Here is a 20,142-nt window from a genome sequence, read left to right on the forward strand (position 1 = left end):
TGGTGAGCTGGGGTGATTCTATGATTAATGCCTGCTTCTGGATGGGACTGGATGGTGATGATAATTTATTCTGATTCCTTTCCCCTGGCGATTGTTATAGGTCCGTAACAGACAATATGTGCTTGATTTAAATGCTACGGATATGGTGGCTGTAATCAAGTGCACGACAAAGGAGATACAATAGGATACTTTAATTCAATATTTAAAGAAGGAAACAAACAACCACATATTGATGAGAACTGAATTAATGCAAGACAAGGGACTGATTGAAACAGAGGGCTTAAATGCATGGGCAAACGAGATAATGAACAAGACACACCTGAACAGAGTACTCAAATCAAATTGTAACCATAGTGACAAACAGAGTGAGAACGGAGATATGCAAATGCAATGAAAATGTTGAACATGTTTTAATAAATTGTAAGAAATTTAGGGAAGAAAGGAAGAATCTTAAAGAAAACTAATGAACTAGGAAGGAAATGGACTATTAATGGTGTTAAGTATAGATAATTCTCAGATAGAAGTTGTTACGGTTTTAATGAGGTTTGTGCAGGAAACTGGTCTTAGTAGAAACAATTAAGAAAGGATCAATGAATTCATGATTTTGCACACTCCAATAGAGTAGGTGGCGGTATGCAACTTTTACACTAGTCTGTAATCCGCCATAAGACTAAAAGAAGGGAGAGAACGGATAATTGACTAACACAACACAGCTGAACCAATGAACTAATGAAGACGGTGAACATGGAAACAAGGAGTGGTGGGAACCTGATGAACCTGAGACTCTCAATTTCTTGTAGAGAGTATGACAACCAAAGACAAGATCTACTCAGATAAATGCGAGTAATCGGCTTGGAAGTAGTGTCTCTAAAAAATATTTTAAAGTAGGGTCAAGTACAAGGGGAAAGCGATGTCTTTTCAAATTTCTAAAAGATACTGGACTGTATAATAGGATATAGTGCACTTAGCCTTTAGTTAGCCTTAGTTTATCCATTTAATATTAACTTCATTTTTATTATCACTGTAAATGTGATCCGCTGTCCATCATTTTGCAATTGGTGATGAAAAACTGAAGAGCTTTTGGCATCTGACACTGCATTAATGGCACATAATTCTTTCAGAGACAGCGAGATCATTCAACTTCAACATATGCTGATAACGGTAAAGCCTAACTGTCTTAATTTATTGTCTTAATATTTCTCTTGTGGCCCATATACTGTATGTAGTGAAAAAATGTGAAGTGTATTTTGACCACACAAATCATGAGCTTTGGCTTTACATCACAAGCAATCTACTTTGTACAGTGTGAGTTGGTAACCTCGCTAAAATCGCACACTGTATGCCCAGCTTTAGAAGGCAGGACTGGAGCCTTTGAGGATGCCATGCCAGGGGAGAGATAACTCGCAAGAGTTTCTTGAACCCAAGGTAATCCCACATACTCATGTTCAGTCAACCGCTTAAAGGAACACTTCACCCATTAGCATTAAGCTTTGTATCGTTAGAAGAAAAGTCATATTTTTTAATGGTCGTGCATTATTCACTCATTTACCCCTGAGACAGAAGAAATAAGGATTTTAATGTTGCACTTCCTGCTTATAATGATGTAAAAATCATAATTTTACGTCATTCTAAGCAGGAAGTCCCATATCTTTGTAGAGGGGTTGAAACTACAAACACTCGTTCCTCATTTTTCCAGGGGGTGGGACCCACTCACACTACAGAACTATTAGAGATGGGTGGGTGGGACTTCACTTTTTGAAACTAAAAACAATATCCTCCATCTTGTTTGGAAGCTAAGCTAACAATCGCTGTGGAGCCAGTTGTGAAGTTACAACAATGGCGGAAGGTACTCAATATGATATGGATGAAGAGGAATTTGAAAGTCTGATGCTCGAATCAGATGTTCGTGGGTACCTTTACGAGCCGCAATATAGCTAAGAGAAGCTGAGGCTGATGGAGGAACAGGATGCGGCTGCTGCGGCTTCTGCAGCCAAGGCAGAAGACCTGCCTGTCGCGGACGAGGAGCCTGGACTACAAATCCTCTTGTTTTTTAGGTCTTCCATGGCTGTGTGTTGTAAATATATCGGGTGGTTTATCGCCCTCAACCACTGTTTGCATCGCACCACATCTCTTGGTAGGGAATGAAAACGTACTTTTTGTCCATTCCTTGTTCTGATTGAACATCCCGGTACCATGCAATAATTAAACATTTCGAAAGATATACAAACGAGGAGTAATTCATTAATGAGTTCGACAACTAACTAGAAATTTTGTGTGAAATGAATTTTCAAACTCTGGTGGTAGCTAGCCTTGTAGACGGAAGAGTAGTTTCTCTGATAGGCGGATTGTGGGAGTTGTTGTCTTTCATCAAATGCACCCTAAAGTTATTTTCTGTCTTTTCTCGGTCAAGAAGGCACCAAATCAAAATTTCTTTACCATTTCGCCTACATATATGAACCACTTTCAATAAAGATTAAAGTTGAAATGGGTGAAGTGTCCCTTTAACATTACACATAGCTTAAAGGGATAGTTCACCCAAAAATGAAAATTCTGTCAGTATTTACTCACCCTCATGTTGTTCCTCTTCGGAGCACAAATTAAGATATTTTTGATCAAATCTGAGAGCTGGATCACTCCTCCATAGGCTTCTAAGGGATTGACACTTGCCAGCCCCGAAAAGTTATTAAAGACATCGTTAAAATAGTCCAAGTGACTACAGTGGCTCAATCTTAAGTTTATCAAGCGACGAGAATACTTTTTGTGCGCAAAAACGAACAAAAATAACAACTTTATTTCAACAATTAATTTCTTCTCTGTGGGCCTCTAGTCAGTTAACGTAGTGTGATTGCATAGAGCTACGTCACTAGGCTCACTATTGGCCAACGCTGTTCATGTGTGTGATGCGTGTGACGTACAATACAGAAGCTTACGCTATTACACTAGTGAACTGACTCGAGGCCCACAGAGAAGGAAATGAATAGTTGAAATGAAGTCATTATTTTTGTGTTTTTTTTTTGCGCACAAAAAGTATTCTCGTTGTTTGATAAATTTAGGATTGAGCCACTGTAGTCACTTGGACTATTTTAATGATGTCTTTAATAACTTTTCGAGGAACAGTTGTCAATCTCTTATGGAGGAGTGATCAAGCTCTCAGATTTAATCAAAATTATCTCAATTCGTGTTCCGAAGATGAACGAAGGTCTTACGGGGTTGGAACAACATGAGGGTGAGTAAATACTGACAGCATTTTCATTTTTGGGTGAACTATCCCTTTAACACAAGATAAAGAAGCTGATGATGTTCTGTCTAGGTGTCTAGTACGCAGAACTGGCACTGTTATATTTTAATCTGTAGCGTACCCTCATGTTTTCTTGCGTACCGGCACTTCTCACATGTTGCCTGTGTTGTGCCGAATTTCAACCCCCGCCAAATTATTAGCATATCTAGCATTGGTAAATATATAATTGGTAAATATATAAATACACTTATGGTATATTGGTTGTATGTTTCGAAGACACTCGTAATGAATTTTAATGTACTTGTAACACAAATAAAGTAATATTACTAATCAAGCATGTAATTAGTCCCTACACAGGCATAAACTTAAAGTATACTAAGTATACTTGAAGTTGGTCCAATTTAGTACACAAAAGTAAACTAAATACACTCAAAGTTATGCTTTACTACAATTTAATTACTACTAAAATATACTTGGTACAAATTTAGTTGTTTCAAAATAGCACACTTCAAGTTAACTAATCATTAACACACTTGAAGTATACTGATAATTAGTCTGGCTGCAAGAATACTGAACATTTTTTTTCACCAGGGTAGATACAAAGAAAGAAAAAAAGTTAACATTGGCCTGAGGATAATAATGAGCCATCAGGTGCAAATCCTGCTGGAAAATGAAGTCAGCACCTCCATAAAGCTTGTCTACTGAAGGAAGCATGAAGTGCTCTGAATGTCGTGGTAAACGGCTGCGTTGAGTGGACAGCACAGTGGACCAACACCAGCCGATGACATGGCTCCCCAAACCAACACAGACTGTGGAAACTTCACACTGGACTTCAAGCATATTGGATTGTGTGCCTCTCCATTCTTCCTCCAGACTCTGGGACCTTGGTTTCCAAATGAGATGCAAAATTTGCTCTCATCAGAAAAGAGGACTTTGGTCCACTGTGCTTTATTAAATCCAGAGTCAACGCAGCCGTCTACCAGGACATTTTCAGAGCACTTCATGCTCCCTCCTTTTTCCAGCAGGATTTGCACCTGCCCACACTGCCAAAAGAACCAAAACCTGGTTCAATGACCATGGGATTACTGTGTAATTACTGTGTGATTTCATGTAATATTCTAATTTTCTGAGATTTTGATTTTGTGGTTTTCACAAGCTGTAAGCCATTATCATCAAAATTATAACAAATAAAGGCTTGAGATATCTCACTTTGCATGTAATGAGTCTATATACTATACAAGTTTAACTTTTTTAATGGAATTACTGAAATAAAATCAACTTTTTGATGATATTCTAATTATATGACCAGCACCTGTATAGGCTATAATTTTATTGCAGGTATGTTATCAATCAACTTTGCATGTGTGGACCATACTGAAAAATACCATTTTGCAAAAACAAACAAACAAACAAACAAACAAGCAAACAATTAAGCCTCACGAGGGAGCATGCCAGTTAAATGGTTCACACTTCAACCCCCCAATGTTTAAATGTGCATTTTTGTAAAAATGTCAAATTAAACGTTTACCATAAATGCTTGTCAGTAGGCCTACATTTGGCAGATTTTTAACCATAAAAATAAGTAATTATCAAATTATATGTAAAGATGAATTTAAGGGCCTACTAAAGTGGGTCAAAAACAAAAAAAAAGTCTGATATACGAAGAAACATGTTTAGACCAGTCACCCTTTATTGAATGCAAAAATCACAAATGGAAATGAATGCAAACATTATTGTTTGTTCAGACTTAATCTTTGCCACTAACATTACTCTTGTTTATGTTTTATCACTCTTGTTTATATTTTATCACTCTCGCTCTTTCTTCCATAAATAAATCACAAATATCATCCATCTTTAATTGGCATCAAATCATGCAGAAATTTTAACGATGAATTGACATCACCAATCATGATTACGGCCTGCTTTAATTAAATGGAGGAGAGCCATTTATGTTTGTGGCTCCAGTGCACGTCTGACTTGCAGTACTGATGTTTATAGGTCTCACCTTCAAATTAGTGAAGAGTATGAAGTGTGGGATTGTGACAAGCTTATCAAAAGTCTCTACTTATTAAAGCACTACTTTTAGACCTCACTGTCAAGTTTTCCAGTGAACATAAGAGACAGCATTGATAAAATGTAGGAAGACTTGATAAATAAAACAGGGCCCTGCATTTACAGTATGTGGGAGTAAAAGCAGATATTTAAATTCATATAAACAAGACACAGAGGTAAAAAGAGAACAAGTTCAGTAAACCTGAGAGAAACGGAACAACAGAAGTCTGTAGGAGAGGTCAAGCCATTTAAATGTGCAACGACTGGAGCTCATTAATTACAATTCAGTTAAGGATTTTTTCTTCTTCTGTGTGGTTGCAGTGCACGGCTGTGACGCGCCTCACTGAAGCACATCACCTGTGGGACTGCAGAGAAGCTGTCTGTATGGCACCTGTGTTCCTGTCAACCTATGTGCTTGTATTAGAATGCTGCTGTCATATATTTGCATCATAATTGCCCGCAATGCTGCATTAATCTGGCTCGACTATGTGGGATGTTATTAAATGAGTATATTAATGTGTATATATTTGTATTTTTATATGCATTTTGAAGAGACAGGCAGATAGAGAGATCTGAAAATAAGTAAGACTTGCGATAAAGTGGGGTTTCCAGCATTGTTATTATTAATGAAAACTGCATTTTTAATAAATAAACAATATATTTTTTTTTAAATTAATTTTGTATCCAGTTTTTTTATTTTTTTTATTTAGGTTACATGGTATAAAACTTGAACCCTTTACAACACACCTGCATATATGAAAATCCTGCTACTTTCTTTGGCAGCCTGAAAAATAATACAACTAAAAATCAAATAAGAAGCTAGCAAGTAAGCAAGTGAAAACTAAACTGAAAAAACAAATTGACGAAACAACAAAATATTATAATAATCGTGGTGTGATTTATGTGTATATATGTATCAAATTCAATCCTATTTTCTGTTTAAGAGCGCAAACGTGTTGCCCTTTATCACTGTCATTAATTGAACCCTTAGCTTGAAAGTCACACGTGCACAACACTGAATATTTAGACAAATTTGTAAGATCATTATGCTCAAGTAAGCAGTCCCATTGTTCGCGTGCACACACACACACACACACACACACACACACACACGCACGCATGCACGCACGCACGCACGCACACACACACACACACACACACACACACACACACACACACACACACACAGACAGTTCCTGCAGACAGCAGAGAGAGCTTGTTCTCAGAGCTGCTCAGAGTGGCTGCACAAATCGAGTTTGGCACATCCAAGACTTGACATGTATGGTACACAGCAGCTATGGCTGTGTCCACAATCAAAATACGTGATGAAACATTTAAAAGCTACTTCTTCTACCCTTTGCAAGACTGACAATTTATTTAGTAGGCTGTTTAAAATTCTGCAAAGCAACAGCAGGAGTCCAGATGCTTAATGAAAACGGTGCAGGTGGAGGAGTGAGTCTAAGGGCATTTCCTGCAGCAAAGGAAGGAAGAACACCACCATATATCACTACCTTTGAGCGGAAATATCCCTTGATGGTAATGATACTGCTCTAGTTTTAGTTTACATTTTAATTGGACAACTTCAAAGTGGCCAACCCAGGCTCATTGGAAATGAGTGCCACTACCTAAATTTTAAAAAACTCAAAAAACATACATATTCATGTAATTCATTGCAGTATTCAGCTGAAAAGAACAATAGAGGGAGTACAACGGCAACAATTTGTAATCCTTTTCACACAAATTTTGATTACAAAACAGATTATCAATTGATGAAGACTTTTATGTTTGCACATATATTTGCACAGTACGACCTATAGTGTGCTAAATGCACAGTATTTACAGTTATGACTTCAAAGTAATTTTACCGTACAGCATCATTTGTAAACAAAAAACGGTTTGATGTTTGCTTAACATAACCAGCTTCATATTTATGGTTATTCAAACAAAGAAAACTTGCTCTGTGTGCTCACCTACTATAGCATTGCACTTGTGATTTGTAAAGCTCCGGTCTGAGTCCAGTGAAACACGAGTCATGAAAAAACAAAAGAGCTCAAAGACTTTTAGAAGCAAGATAAAATGTCAGTTGCTTCTGCAAATGTGTTTCTTTATCTCATTTACTTTTGTTAACAATTTTAGGGTAGGGTTGTGGTACATTATTTTTTGAATGCGATAGAGCACTAATGCCACTTGGTGGACATTAAAACTTCCATGATATGTGCAAACCAACAAAAGTAATTAATTGTTGCCAGATTCACATTCATCTGTTTCGGCTAAAACGGAATGTTATTTTAGAGCCACTCACTGGATATTTAACTTTTAAAAAGCTTTGCAAAACATTTAAGAAGCAACATAGTATAATTTTGCAGAAATTTCACAATGGGCATGTATTTCCAATGAGCCTTGGTTGACAGTGGCATGTATTTCTTGAGTATTCGCTTGATTTTATTTTCAAATCTGCTGAAGGTACACAGCAAAACCTTGCTGATTGACTTGATGATTGACCACTATTGAAGACACCTGAGGATAACAAGCAGAATCACCAAAGGAGAAAATCACATTTTTAAGCCACCATTATGGTATTGTTTGGCTGTGGTATCTGAGTTATAACTGTCAGATGATCAAAGAGAAAATGTGATCCGATGGTGTTGGTAATGCTTTGACATATTCATCACTTGACCTACATCACAAAACTCATTTAGGGACTTTTTACTTTGTTGATTACAGCAGCCCTGTGATTCTGTAACAAATGATTTTCAGCATTTTCAATATAATCCAAAATAGTTCTTAAAAATTGTTCTGATCAAAATAATTTATTTAGACACACTGACATCAATAATCAGCCTGTGAATCTCAACAATGGTGACAATAATAAAGCATGTTGCAGTGCATTCTGGGTGCCACCAATCAAACCTCATCCATGGTTCCCATCATGCATTGTGGTATGAATAAATTATGATCTGAAATGTCTTCGTAATTTCCTTTTCCTACTTGAATATTCTGTTTGTCACCATTGCTGAGATTCATACACTGATTCTTGATGTCTCTGTGTGCCTAAAATATATATATATATATATATATATATATATATATATATATATATATATATATATATATACATATTTTTTTTATCAGAACAACTTTAAAGAAATCCTTTAGATTATTTAGAAAATTCTAGATCATGTGCTGTAGAATCAATGTGATGTTGTAATCAACAATATACATTTTAAGTCAGAGATAAGGCTCTAAATGAGTTTTGTGATGCAGGTTAAGTGATGATTATGTCAAAACATAACCAATACCATCAGATCACCTTTTCTCTATGATCATCTGGCAGTTATTACTCAGATACAACACCAAAACTAAATGTAATGCTAAGAGTTTAAGGGTCACAAGCCCAACTAAAGCAAACACTGCTCACCATAATGGTGGCTTAAAAATTAGATTTTTTTCCTTTGGTGATTCTGCTTGTTAATATCAGGTGAACAAAAAGGAATAGAGAAATAAATCAATAGAGTGGTATTCTCATCAGAGAGACCCAAGGCCACAAATAACAAAGAAACCCAATCTGACGAAATTAAACAGCAACGTAAATAACCTAACACAAAGAATATATCTTTTCTGTATATATATATATATATATATATATATATTGTCAGGGTTACATCATCCAGATCACCATCTCTGCCCACTTGTTCCCTTTCACCCAACCAGACTTTTCCCCGTTCATTATCCCCTGAGTACTAATCACCGTCACCTGTGTCCCATCAACCATATGGACTATAAAACACTCACCTTCACTGCAGTCACTTGTCTGGTCTCGTCATTCCATGGCTCACAGACTTCCCGATCACTTACCTTCTACTTACCGTCGCTTCACTCATCTTGGATCAACCCATCCGTACCAGCCATCGCCACGCCACCTGCAAGAGAGGGAAAGAAAGAGAGAGACTTAAAACCACAGCTAAGCTTCATTGAACTTTCTATGTTATTTCTTCTCACCTGTTATCTCCGACCGCAATCCTTCTGCAAAATAAACACTGATAACTTACCATCTTGTCTGATTCCTCTGTGATCCGTGACAGAAGACCAGACCACAGAAAGGAGTAATTATGCAGAATCAGTCGGATTTAGAAGAGGATTCCTCAGCGGCTAATCCTCCGGTCGCCGCGGCACTCTTTCCACCACCTCCACTTCCGCAACCTCCCGCTGCTTCGTTCACTGCCTCTGCGAGTCCCATGGCCCGGCCAGCGCCCTACTCTGGTGAGGCGGAGAACTGCAGTGGGTTTCTTCTCCAGGTATCCTTGTATATCTCCATGAATGAGCATCAGTTCCGTAGTGATACCGCCCGGGTGGCTTTCATTATCTCACTGTTATCTGGTCAAGCACTTCGATGGGCACAGTCATTGTGGGATTCAGATGCCCCGGTGGTCAAATCCTTCTCAAGTTTTAAACAGCACTTTAAAGAGGTTTTTGGGCAAACAATATCAGAACTGTCCATTCACGACCAACTCTATAACCTCCGTCAAGGAAATTCTTCAGTGAGTTCGTATACGCTTCAGTTCCGCACACTAGCCGCAGCTAGCGGCTGGAATGAAACCGCCCTGATCACCGCCTTTCGTCATGGTTTGAATTCCAACGTCCGCCAGCTGTTGGTGGTGTATGAGGACAGCATGGGGTTAGATAATCTGATCCAGCAGACAATCCGTACAGCCCAGCGTCTCACCGCTTGTGATAGGTTTGGACCCACTGTAAGTTCTCCGCCTCCGGCGCCTTCAGTCACTCCTCCAGCACCAGTTCCAATGGAAGTAGACTCCACCCACCTTTCTACAGCTGAACGCCAGCGCAGATTTCAACATTCCCTCTGTCTATACTGTGCTTCCGACAAGCATCTCCTCAGTTCTTGCCCTGTACGACCTCCGCGACAGGCAGTAAGTGCCATTCAACTCTCCCCGAAGATTGAGCCTCTCACACGTACCAGAGTACATGTATTAACCTCCTGTGTTTGTCTCCCAGCGCAAGCCCTCATTGACTCCGGGTCTGCGGGGAACTTCATATCCACCCAGTTTCTCCAAAAGTTGAATATTCGGCGACGCCGTCTGTGCCGAGATCTTCCCGTCCAAACCATACAAGGCAAGCCATTAGGTCGTGGTCGAATTCGCCATTATACACCCACTCTAACTCTTCGTATCGGCTGTTTACACTCTGAGGAAATTTATCTTATGGTGCTGGAGGAGTCCACCGCGGATATCATCCTGGGACGTCCCTGGTTAGTACAACATCAGCCGGTACTCCACTGGGGAACTGGAGAGGTACTCCGTTGGGGTGAAGATTGCCATAGATCCTGCCTCAGTTCCATCCAGAAGGTTCATTCTTCGTCCCGTTCCAAGTCACCCGGGGGGGGAACTAGAGTTCCTGTCTGTTCTACTTCGGTGGAAAGCCCTGAAGTCCAAGTTCAAGGCGAAATCCCAGTGGAGTACCAGGCGTTCCAGGACGTATTCAGTAAGGAACTGGCAACCAAACTACCTCCACACCGGCCATGGGACTGCGCCATCGACTTGCTACCCGGAGCCACCCTTCGCAAAGGTCGTATATATCCTCTGTCCATCCCGGAACAGAAGGCCATGGAGGAGTATGTGAAGGAAGCTTTACATCAGCAGTTTATTCGACCATCTACCTCCCCTGCCGCTTCGAGCTTCTTCTTTGTGGCCAAAAAGGACGGAGGCTTGCGGCCCTGTATCGATTACCGTCATCTTAACTCTCAGACTGTCAAATTCAGCTATCCCCTTCCTCTGGTACCTGCCGCCCTGGAACAGCTGCGTGGTGCACGCATTTTCTCCAAACTGGACCTTAGAAGTGCGTATAATCTGATCCGAATCCGGCATGGAGATGAGTGGAAAACTGCCTTTGTGACCCCTCGGGCCACTACGAGTATCAGGTCATGCCTTTCGGACTGTCCAACGCTCCTGCCGTCTTCCAAGGTCATATGAATGAAGTCCTTCGAGAGTTCCTCAACCGTTTTGTAATCGTCTACATTGATGATATACTCATATACTCTTCTTCTATGTCTGAGCACCATCAACATGTCATCCAAGTCCTCGAGAAGCTGAGAGCACACAGGTTATATCTGAAGCTGGAGAAGTGCGAATTTCACACCTCTACCGTTCACTTCCTGGGTTATGTCATCAACCAACAGGGCATCCAAATGGACCAGAGGAAGGTGGAAACTATCCAGAACTGGCCACAACCCTCCTCCGTAAAGGAACTGCAACGATTCCTGGGGTTCGCGAACTTCTATAGACGATTCATCCGGAACTACAGTCATATCAGTGCTCCCCTCACTTCTTCCCTCAAGGGACGGCCCAAGTCTCTGTCCCTATCTCCCTCCGCAGTACAGGCCTTCCAGCGTTTAAAGGAAACTTTCATCACTGCTCCCATCCTCATTCATCCAAACCCGGACCTTCCATTTGTGGTAGAGGTAGATGCCTCATCTACTGGAGTAGGAGCAGTTCTCTCTCAGCGGCAGGGTGAGCCACCCAAACTCCTTCCATGCGCCTTCTTCTCCAAGAAATTAGCCCCGGCGGAGCGGAACTATGACGTCGGTAACCGAGAGCTGCTGGCCATCAAACTGGCCCTTGAGGAGTGGAGGCACTGGCTGGAGGGAGCTAACCATCAATTCACAGTAATCACCGATCATCGCAACTTGGAGTACTTAAGGGAGGCTAAAAGACTGAACCCTAGACAAGCCCGCTGGGCTCTATTCTTCACACGCTTCAACTTTGTGGTGTCATATCGTCCCGGGAGTAAGAATTGCAAGGCTGATGCACTTTCACGACTCCATCACACCTCTGTTGAAGATCTTCATCCCGAACCTATCCTCCCTCCAGCCGTAATCCTCAGTCCAATCGTCTGGGAGGTTGACCAACAGATCGCCCAGGAACTGACACGTCAACCCGCTCCGCCGGGAGGTCCAGAAGGGCGTATTTTCGTACCTCCACATCTACGTACTCCCCTTCTGGACTCCGCTCACTCCCTTCCGGGCTCTGGACATCCGGGTAGCAAGCGTACCCTCTCGCTCCTCAGTCAACGGTACTGGTGGCCGTCCATCTCCAGAGATGTCTCCAGGTTCATCCGCGGTTGTTCAGTCTGTGCCATCACCAACACCCCGAGGAGAGTCCCAGAAGGCAAGCTCGTGCCGTTACCTCTTCCCAGGCGACCATGGTCACACATTGGTGTCGATTTCATGACTGATCTACCCAATTCAGAAGGCTTTACCTGCGTATTCGTTGTTGTGGACAGGTTCTCTAAAGGTTGTAAGCTGATTCCCTTACCTGGTCTTCCCACTGCGTTACAAGCAGCTGAAGCTCTATTCCACAACGTCTTTAGGAACTTCGGCCTCCCAGAGGATATCGTCTCGGATCGGGGACCTCAGTTCATCTCAAGAGTATGGCAAGCCTTCTTCAAACTCCTCGGGGTCACCATCAGCCTTTCCTCAGGCTACCATCCGCAGACTAATGGCCAGACTGAGCGGAAGATTCAGGAGATTGGACGTTACCTGCGGACGTACTGCCATCAGTACCAGGACAGCTCGAACCGTTACCTCCCATGGGCTGAGTATGCCCAAAACTCTCTGCGGCAGAACACCACCGGGCTCACCCCCTTCCAGTGTATCCTTGGTTACCAGCCTCCACTCTTTCCTTGGTCGGGTGAGCCCTCGGAGGTTCCAGCTGTCGACTTCTGGTTCCATCAGAGCGAGGGGGTATGGGACTCAGCTCATGTGCATCTACAGCAGGCAGTACGGAGACACAAGGAACAAGCGGACCGTCACCGACTCGACACCCCTCAGTATCAGCCAGGTCAAAAGGTGTGGTTGTCGACTCGAGACATCCGTCTCCGTCTACCTTGCCGTAAGCTGAGTCCTCGCTTCATCGGACCATTCACCATCCAGAGGCAGTTGAACGAAGTGACCTACAGGCTCAATCTTCCCCCTCATTTCAGGATTGCTCCTTCATTCCATGTTTCCTTACTTAAACCCTTCACTGACCCTGTCACCCCTGTTCCCTCAGATAACCTTCCCACTGACGTACCTCCTCCCGTTCCCGTTGAAGAGGAGTCCATTTATCGAGTCCGCTCTATCATGGATTCTCGGCGGCGAGGTCCTCGGCTGGAGTACCTGGTGGACTGGGAGGACTACGGACCAGAGAAACGTTCCTGGGTCCTGCGAGATGACATCTTGGATCCAACGCTACTCACCCAGTTCCACAGTGATCATCCGGATCGTCCGGCTCCCAGGGGTCGTGGTCGACCTCGCCGCCGGCAGCGCCCGTCTCAGGCGTCAAGAGCCGCCTCGGGAGGGGGGGGTACTGTCAGGGTTACATCATCCAGATCACCATCTCCGCCCACTCGTTCCCTTTCACCCAACCAGACTTTTCCCCGTTCATTATCCCCTGAGTACTAATCACCGTCACCTGTGTCCCATCAACCATATGGACAATAAAACACTCACCTTCACTGCAGTCACTTGTCTTGTCTCGTCATTCCATGGCTCACAGACTTCCCGATCACTTACCTTCTACTTACCGTCGCTTCACTCATCTTGGATCAACCCATCCCTACCAGCCATCGCCACGCCACCTGCAAGAGAGGGAAAGAAAGAGAGAGACTTAAAACCACAGCTAAGCTTCATTGAACTTTCTATGTTCAATGAACATTGCGGGCCCAAGCCGGTGGCACCGCAACACCCCCGGTTCCTTTAGTTACCTAAAGGCACCGGGGTAGCGGTGCCTCCGGCTTTGGCCCTTCATCGCTGCCCGCAGCTATATATATATATATATATATACATATACAGGTCCTTCTCAAAAAATTAGCATATTGTGATAAAGTTCATTATTTTCCATAATGTAATGATAAAAATTTAACTTTCATATATTTTAGATTCATTGCACACCAACTGAAATATTTCAGGTTTTTATTGTTTTAAAACTGATGATTTTGGCATACAGCTCATGAAAACCTAAAATTCCTATCTCAAAAAAATTAGCATATTTCATCCGACCAATAAAAGAAGTGTTTTTAATACAAAAAAAGTCAACCTTCAAATAATTATGTTCAGTTATGCACTCAATACTTGGTCGGGAATCCTTTTGCAGAAATGACTGCTTCAATGCGGCTTGGCATGGAGGCAATCAGCCTGTGGCACTGCTGAGGTGTTATGGAGGCCCAGGATGCTTCGATAGCGGCCTTAAGCTCATCCAGAGTGTTGGGTCTTGCATCTCTCAACTTTCTTTTCACAATATCCCACAGATTCTCTATGGGGTTCAGGTCAGGAGAGTTGGCAGGCCAATTGAGCACAGTAATACCATGGTCAGTAAACCATTTACCAGTGGTTTTGGCACTGTGAGCAGGTGCCAGGTCGTGCTGTAAAATGAAATCTTCATCTCCATAAAGCTTTTCAACAGATGGAAGCATGAAGTGCTCCAAAATCTCAATGTATTGACCCTGCCCTTGATAAAACACAGTGGACCAACACCAGCAGCTGACATGGCACCCCAGATCATCACTGACTGTGGGTACTTGACACTGGACTTCAGGCATTTTGGCATTTCCTTCTCCCCAGTCTTCCTCCAGACTCTGGCACCTTGATTTCCGAATGACATGCAAAATTCGCTTTCATCCGAAAAAAGTACTTTGGACCACTGAGCAACAGTCCAGTGCTGTTTCTCTGTAGCCCAGGTCAGGCGCTTCTGCCGCTGTTTCTGGTTCAAAAGTGGCTTGACCTGGGGAATGCGGGCCCTATTGCCCATTTCCTGCACACGCCTGTGCACGGTGGCTCTGGATGTTTCTACTCCAGACTCAGTCCACTGCTTCCGCAGGTCCCCCAAGGTCTGGAATCGGTCCTTCTCCACAATCTTCCTCAGGGTCCGGTCACCTCTTCTCGTTGTGCAGCGTTTTTTGCCACACTTTTTCCTTCCCACAGACTTCCCACTGAGGTGCCTTGATACAGCACTCTGGGAACAGCCTATTTGTTCAGAAATTTCTTTCTGTGTCTTACCCTCTTGCTTGAGGGTGTCAATGATGGCCTTCTGGACAGCAGTCAGGTTGGCAGTCTTACCCATGATTGTGGTTTTGAGTAATGAAACAGGCTGGGAGTTTTTAAAAACCTCAGGAATCTTTTGCAGGTGTTTAGAGTTAAAGCAAATTATGCAAAATTCACTTTTACATGCTGTTTGAACTTAAATGTGTGTTGGCAGTGTGTGAGCAAAACCACCCTAGAATGATAAAAATGCACCCAGTGTTTTTTTTACAATCTCAATAATTCATATGCACTCTCTCAGAATGAGCTGTTCTAAGATTCAGCTTTTTGTGACGTAGAACATGGGAAAGGGGTTTGATTGACAGTGTGGTTGGTGGTTGGTCCCTCCCTCCGTGATCTGATCCTCCATTGTTGTTTCAACGACAGCCGGACCGCTGTTCTGAAGATTTGTGCTGCCTTCTAGAAAATGCCTCCTAAGAAAAATAAGTGTTTTGTTGTGGGCTGTAATACTTCGCATAGTTGTTTGCACTTGCTTCCGACATCAGAGCCACTGAAAACGCAGTGGGTGGATTTTATTTATGAAGGAAATGCGCCTCTTACACTCCCGAAGTACGTTTATGTTTGCTCAAATCATTTTGAGAGTGACTGTTTTTTGAACGGCGGTCAATTCAAAGCAGGTCTTGCTACAAAATTAATCCTCAAGGGTGGATCGTTGCTTAGTGTTCGCGATCCAACGACAATTCCTGAAGTAAGTGTATTTTATGATTTCTGAGGTAACGTTAATAGTCATCGACAACAAATGTTGTTGTCGTCGTCTTCGTCATATGATTAATGTAATTTAAACCTTTTAAATAACCACACGTTTTCGTATGTTTTTTAAGATATTGTTATTGTTATTATCGGTATTTGTGTTTGTGTTTTCAAACATTTGCGTCAACGTTATCACAGTTTGTGTGTGTCTGTGTGTGTGTTCCACAGCGATGACAACGCAATGAGTTCATAAATGTATCAAATAACCATTCCGAGACATCCTGGTACATTCTCGATCGTGTTTCTTCAGCCGGAGTCTCTTCGTCATCTGGGTCGGACTCTGGTTCAAACATACGGCCGAATGCCATACACAATTGCGGGTCTATCACTCTCGGGCATTATGGTTCTACCGACTTTTAATTGCCATAGTTATGCAAGTTACGCCCACATCCAGCGGCAGGGTGGGGATTAGCAGCTCATATGCATTTAAGGTCGTCTGCCTCAAAACAGCTTGTTCCAAAACAGGCCCCAAAAATGACACATTCAAATGGTTATAATAAATTAACTGGGGGGTATTTTGTGCTGAAACTTCACAAATACATTCTGGGGACACCCAAGACCAATATTAAATCTTGTAAAAAGGGCCATAATAGGTGCCCTTTAATTAGTTGATTCAGATGATTTGGTTAATAGCTCGTTTAGAGACCCTTTTCATGATATGCAAATTTTTTGAGTTTTTAAATTTTGGGTTTTCATGACCTCTATGCCAAAATCATCAGTATTAAAACAATAAAAGACCTGAAATATTTCAGTTGATGTGCAATTAATCTAAAATATATGAAAGTTTAATTTTTATCATTACATTATGGAAAATAACGAACTTTATCACAATATGCTAATTTTTTGAGAAGGACCTGTATATCTATATCTATATATATATCTATATATATATATATATCTATATATATATATAGATATATCTATATATATATATATATATATATATATATATATATATATATATATATATATATATGTGTTAAAGAAGCCGGTGGCACCGCCACCCTGGTGCCTTTAGGGTTATTGTACACGACGTGCAAAAACGTAACCCTGCTTTGATTGTCGAAAAGAAGTGTGCTGTAGAGCTTGCATCAGTTTGGGTGCATCAAGTGCGCATCGAGGGCACATATCAACCACAATGTATGCGTGAGCAACCTTCTGAAACCTTAAATGAAAAATGAGACACCTCATCCATGGGTCTCATGGATTTAACGGACACATGAAATAAGTACACAAGACCGAGTATTCATATGAAGTGTGCCATTTGGGACAGGGCCTATGATCTTGAACCACAATAGCCACATATATGAGATAATTTAAATATAGAATCATTTTTAATGTCATAGGATGTCATAGCTCAATATGTTTTTCAGCACTTAAATGTGTAAATATAGAAGCCCAGTATTTATCTGGAGGTCTTTGTACAGGTTTAGTAATGTCATTATATTTTACGCTTGTGTCCTATGATATGCAATGGAAGTAAATGTTAATGTTCAACATAGGTGTATTCACAACACATAGCATACAATATAATATCTTAAGATTATTAATCATTATGTTGTCTCAGCCTTTTCTGTTTTAATTATATTCAGAACAGAAAAACTAAATGTTCCTTAATTTTAATTAACACGTTCTTTATTCTCATCTGAATTACAAATAATTGATTTCCGTATAAAATGATTTCCGCGTCTCTCTCTCTCTCTCTCTCTCTCTCTCTCTCTCTCTCTCTCTCTCTCTCTCTCACACACACACAGTTCGATCGCGCCCGCGCCTCTCTCACTCACTCACTCACTCACTCAGACACACACACACACAGACACACACACACACACACACACAGTTCGATCGCGCCAGCGCGCCTCTCTCACGCGCACACACACACTCCACCTTGAGAGAGAGGCGCGAACGATCGAACTGTGTGTGTGTGTGCGTGTGTGTGTGTGAACAGTGGAAACATACTCCGTCATTTTTTTTCATACAGGACATCATTCAGACTGCAAACTGTTTACTTATATATGTGTACACTCCCAATAAAACAGAACATCCTCAGTCACATATGCAATATATTTATATATAAATATAATTTTGGACACAAGAGGGCAGTATATCCCTATTTATGATTTTGTGTTATCACCCGAAGAGACCCCCCCTCCCCCTCCCCACACAGACACACACACACACACACACACACACACACAGATTGGCAGGGGACACTCTTTCTGTCAGAGAGAGGGAGAGAAAATGCTCAGAATCCACATTCAAACCAAAATATCTGACTTCATGTTGGTGGGAACTAATGACTGTAAATTAGAAAGTTGTTCGGCTTGACAAGAACAATATACAAGCCAAGTTTTGTAACTGTAGGTAAAACTAACTAAGTTATAACACACTTTATGTGTCCTTTTTTACGGCCAAACCGTTCGAGATATTACAAATCCGTCCGCAATTTAGCATCCTCAATGTCTTGACTTCACGCTGACCGAGTTTGGTGACAATTGAATGAATTGCCTTGGAAGATAAGTTAAAATTCCAGAGCAAGCATTCTCCAAACAAGCCATAATAGCCGACTTCCTGTAGGGCTGGCGTAAAACTTGACAGAGGGAAAGTTGTTCGGCCCGATGAGATCTATATGTGTACAGAGTTTCATATTATTACATGCAAGTGTGTTTGATTTATGGACAAGTGTTCAAATCCCATTCCAGGGGGCGCTGTCGAGCCCCTCTGCCACGCCCGGGTACCAGCTTCAGCCCGGCCCTAATGGCTGCGGGTTCTGACCCGTGTGCAAAGTTTCAAGAGTTTTCGAGCATGTTAAGGGCACCAAAAGCCCCTGAAACCTTGAAAAACAAGAATTAAAAGTATTCTCACTCAGCAGACAAATCCACCCCCCCTCCCCTCTCTCTCTCCCTCTCACAGAGAGAGAGAAAATTCTTCAAAACATCCACATTTAAACCAAAATATCTGACTTCCTGTTGGTCGGAGCTAATGACTTTAAATTAGAAAGTTGTCCGGCTTGAAGAGTGCAATATACATACCGAGTTTTGTTACTGTAGATAAAACTAACCCCCCAACTTTTGTCAAAAGGGGGCCCCTGTACCACGCCCGTTTCTGAAACTTTGCACATGTCTATTAGGTAATAAATGAGATGTGTCTGTCAAGTTTCATGCAATTTGAAGAATGTTAAGAGTCTCAAAAGCATCCAAAAAGAATATTAAAGTTTGATGCGTTGCCATGGCAACAGTATTTAAGATATCAATAATCCTTTCACAGGTCTACATCTGGCTTGTGTTTACATTATACACATAAAGTTTGAAGCAAATCGGGTAAAAATAAGAGGGTGATTTAAAAGCATTTTGAAAGTGACACACTTCCTGCTGCCAGTTGGTGGCGCTATAACTTTGACTCACAATAGTCACTTCCAAAATTTCAAGAGTTTTTGAGCACGTTAAGCGCCCCAAAAGTGCCCAAAAGGTAGTAAAATAATAATAATAATAATAATAAGAAGAAGAAGAAGAAGAAGAAGAAGAAGAAGAAGAAGAAGAATCCTTAGGAAAACAATAGGGCTTTTGCTTTTCAAGGCTTGGGCCCTAATAATAATCCTTAGGTAAACAATAGGGCCTTCGCCTTTTCAAGGCTTGGTCCCTAATAATCCTTAGGAAAACAATAGGGCCTTCGCCTTTTCAAGGCTTGGGCCCTAATAAAAAGAAGAAGAAGAATAATCCTTAGGAAAACAATAGGGCCTTCGCCTTTTCAAGGCTTGGGCCCTAATAATCCTTAGGAAAACAATAGGGCCTTCGCCTTTTCAAGGCTTGGGCCCTAATAATAAAAAGAAGAAGAAGAATAATAATCCTTAGGAAAACAATAGGGCATTCGCCTTTTCAAGGCTTGGGCCCTAATAATAAAAAGGAAGAAGAAGAAGAAGAAGAAGAAGAAGAAGAAGAAGAAGAATCCTTAGGAAAACAATAGGGCCTTCACCTTTTCAAGGCTTGGGCTCTAATAATGAAAAGAAGAAGAA

General features: G+C 41.6%; 1 long non-coding RNA gene across 1 annotated transcript; it reads left to right on the top strand.

Moving 5' to 3' along the window:
* Positions 1–19,696: 19,696 nt before the first annotated feature.
* On the top strand, positions 19,697–19,899 carry LOC143737712 (uncharacterized). Its single transcript, XR_013203698.1, has 2 exons — positions 19,697–19,731; positions 19,784–19,899. It is a non-coding gene; the product is annotated as an uncharacterized LOC143737712 (long non-coding RNA).
* The last annotated feature ends 243 nt before the right edge of the window (positions 19,900–20,142 follow it).

This window comes from Siphateles boraxobius, unplaced genomic scaffold, assembly GCF_051911475.1.
Source record: "Siphateles boraxobius isolate OS27281-9 unplaced genomic scaffold, OSU_SipBor_1 130, whole genome shotgun sequence".
NCBI classification, from domain to species: Eukaryota; Metazoa; Chordata; class Actinopteri; order Cypriniformes; family Leuciscidae; genus Siphateles; species Siphateles boraxobius.